At 37.5% G+C, this 3,617-nt stretch overlaps 1 long non-coding RNA gene across 1 annotated transcript; it reads left to right on the forward strand.

Annotated features, from left to right (window-relative positions):
- Positions 1-922: 922 nt before the first annotated feature.
- Positions 923-3,375, forward strand: LOC133039885 (uncharacterized). The gene is made up of 3 exons (XR_009688829.1): positions 923-1,157; positions 2,014-2,076; positions 3,192-3,375. It is a non-coding gene; the product is annotated as an uncharacterized LOC133039885 (long non-coding RNA).
- Positions 3,376-3,617: the final 242 nt, after the last annotated feature.

Here is a 3,617-nt window from a genome sequence, read left to right on the forward strand (position 1 = left end):
GGCGCACTTGCAGTCGACAGCCAACCTGACCGTGGAGGTGAAGGAGCTCAGGGACTTTAAAGATCAGGCCTTGAAGAAGGCCAAAAGAGATGAGCTCTTGACCCCCGTCTCCTATAAGCACTGCGTCAAGCGTTTTGATGATGGCGTCTACATGGCTTGGCAGTCGAATGACCTGAAGATCAAGCTTGACTTTTATCCCAAACCTGAGGAAGCCCTCGTTCGCTTCCGGGAGAAGAAGAAAAGGCTTGACGCTATGCTTGAAGAATGTCAGGGCCCTCGTCTATTGGAAATTATTTTACCAGGATCTTAGATCTACTCACAAGTATGTTGATTAACACCCTAAATATGAACTTTCTAAAACGATGAAATAAACACATATAAAGTTTAGGAAACCTTACATTGGGTGCAGCGGAATATAATGACTCCTTCCGTTCAGATATCTAGCCCTTGATTCCTTTCTGTAGCAGAGCATTATCAATATCTGAACCTGGATGTAATACCCAGAATTAAGAAATGGATTAGCAAAACCCTAACTAGATAATTATGTATAATGGAGGAATTATATTATTATATAGTTCAATATATGTGATTTATATGAATTTTAATATATTAAAGACCCCATTGGTGAGCTAGGGGCATTTTGGTAATTATGACCCGAGAAGGGTAAAATGATGAAATTAATTTAATTACGTGCTTAATAGAACTATATTATTATATAGTGTGCCTATGTTGTCTTTTCAGGTGTGTTCTGACAGGTTGGCGCGGTATAGTCACAATCGGGAATTTCGGGCCGAACCGGGTTCGGGCCCGAAATGCAATTGGATGGAATGAATTGGCATTTTATTTGATATTTGATAATCTGAATTTTATTTGGTATTAAATATGCATGGAATGACAAAAATACCCTTGTGAGGGTGAATATGTGTGCTTTGGCCCTAAGGGCATTTTGGTCTTTTGACCTTATTTAATTTATTCTAGTAAAAGCTGAATTTTGAGTTAATGAGATGAAAATTCTGGTATTCCCTTCCCCATAACCCTCTCTCTCTCAAACCCTCTCCTTATTCTAGCTTTGATTTTGATGGGAATTGCTTGTTTTGGAGCTTGGAGTTTGTGGATTAGTGAGCTTGAAAGTGAAGGAAGTTTTAGCTAAACTTGAGGTAGCTTTTTCAGATTTTAATTTTGACTTCCTTGCTGAATTTTCTTGATGATGGAACATGATTTTGGTTGTTGAAAGTGTATGTTGCATGAGGTGTTATTCTCTTGTTAGTTTGAGTTTGTTGTGTTTGAATTCTTGGTAAATGATTGTTTGATCTCTAGGTAAGAATTCTAGGGTTTTCTCTTATCTTGAACTCAGGCTATTGTTGGTAATTATGGTTGAAAAATTGATGGAGTTGTTGGGTTTGAAGCTCTTGTTCAAGAGCTTGAATTTTACAAGTTTGGAACTTGATTTTTTTATACTTTTGGGCAATCTGAATTTTGAGTTTAATATGTGATTTTGATGCATGAAATATGTGTTTTAGACCCTATAATATTTGCAAGCTGCTGTAAGTGGATTAATTGTGATTTTGGATGTGAAAAGCAAGCTTGAGTTCATGGAACTCAAGCTTGGTGCTTTAATGGCACTTTTTGATTTTTAGTGCAATTGTTGGGTTTAAGTTGTGGAATATGTTTATTATGACATATATTGATGCTCTGGAAAGTTTGGGAATGTTTGGGGATGATTTGAGTGAGTTTTGGGGGTTTAAAGATTGAGAAATTTCGTGTTCTCTGCCCAGACAACCGGAATTCCGGTTGGTTCATCCGGAATTCCGGTTGGAGTTCATCGGGAAATGCTGAATTTTGTTTCGGCCATAACTTTTGACTCGGGACTCCGTTTGGGACGTTCTTTATACCGTTGGAAAGCTCTTTTCGAGCTCTATGTGATTATCTATATTTGAAATGCCATGAATTTATTTTATGAATGTGAAATCAGGGGTTAACCCTATTTGTGAAAATCCCGGATTGTGTGACTAGGATTACCGGCACCTGGTCAGGAGCACCCGGGGATTCGGAATCTCTGCCTTTGCGGGACAACAGGTAAGACAGTAGTTGCACGTAGAGATATGCACGGTGGTGCTTATATTGAATATTATATTGGTGATAATTAGAAACCGAGATTAGGGTTATTACCCTAAAGTGAGCGGTTTAATGGCCTAGGGTTATTACCCTAGTAATTATTAATGTGTAAATGCTATGCCATGCTAAATATATTGTAATAAAGAATTATGCGCACAAGGCATAATTAAGTTAGACTCGGTAAATTAGTACCTTGAGTTTGATAGTAATGCAGTCTAGGGTTATTATCCTAGAATTTATGTGAAGGTAAGAAAGTCATGATGTACAATAATATTGCTAATCAAGTGAAAGCATGAATTAGGGTTATTAGTCTCTATAAGTGTTATTTTGAGCATGCAATAATATGTTATATGAGAGACTATTTGGTATGCAAGTTAGGGTTATTACCCTAAGATTTTATATGTTACAGTGTATATGGAATGTATGTATATATATATATCAAGAGTTATGTGTATAAGACATAACTTGGTTAGACCTGGTATATATTATCAGGATAAACCACTGAAAGAACGTAATGTATGGATTACGTAAATATATATGAATAGAGTTATGCGAGCAAGGCATAACCAGGTTAGACTCGGTAATTATAACCGAGATAAACCTTACTAAGGCCTTATTGTAAATAGACGTGTGAGCGTAACACGTAGGTCTATGCCACATAGACATATATAGACGTGTAAGAGCAACACGTAGGTCTATGCCACATAGACATATATAGGCGTGTGAGCGTAACACGCAGGTCTATAGCAAATAGACAAATAGTGCAGTGGCACCATTAATTATGTGATAAATATATATGTTGAGATTAAGGGTTATGCGTTCAAGGCATAATCAGGTTGGACTCGGTAACAAGAACCGAGATGAACTGTTCTAAGGCCTTATTGTATTTAGACGTGTGAGCGCAACACGTAGGTCTACGCCACGTAGACATAAATAGGCATGTGAGCGCAACATGCAGGTCTGTGTCACACAGACAAATTTGAATGGCATTGTTGTTTATATTATATGATGAGCATATTGTTGATATGTTTTATACTGTCTTGCTGGGCTTGGCTCACGGGTGCTCTACTGTGCAGGAAAGGGTAAGACTATTGCTCATCAGCCATGAGTGCAGGAGCTGGGCGAAGAATGTACATGTCCGGGCCATATCAGACCAAGCGGGTTAAGGGTCTATCAGTGATGAACTTTTGAATTCTATTTTGCCGTTTAGGTCGGCTAGAAGTAAATGACTTGTAATAGCGTTTGTAAATATTTTTGGGATCCCAACTATTTTGACAAGTTTAAATATATTACAAGTTTATTTTCAGTCTGTTTAATATAAAAGTTTAAATTCTGCGCTATTTTAATTAGTAATCCTGATTAGGGGATTAGGGTTTTATAAGCATTTTGGGTAGCGTGCCTAATTATTTAGGGCGTTACACTGGATCTCTTTCTCTGAATCTTTGATGCTGAAACTCCTTCTTGCTGAAAGTCTTTCTTCACGATCTTCCTCACTATGATTG

Source organism: Cannabis sativa, chromosome 1 (genome assembly GCF_029168945.1).
Source record: "Cannabis sativa cultivar Pink pepper isolate KNU-18-1 chromosome 1, ASM2916894v1, whole genome shotgun sequence".
In the NCBI taxonomy this organism is placed as follows: Eukaryota; Viridiplantae; Streptophyta; class Magnoliopsida; order Rosales; family Cannabaceae; genus Cannabis; species Cannabis sativa.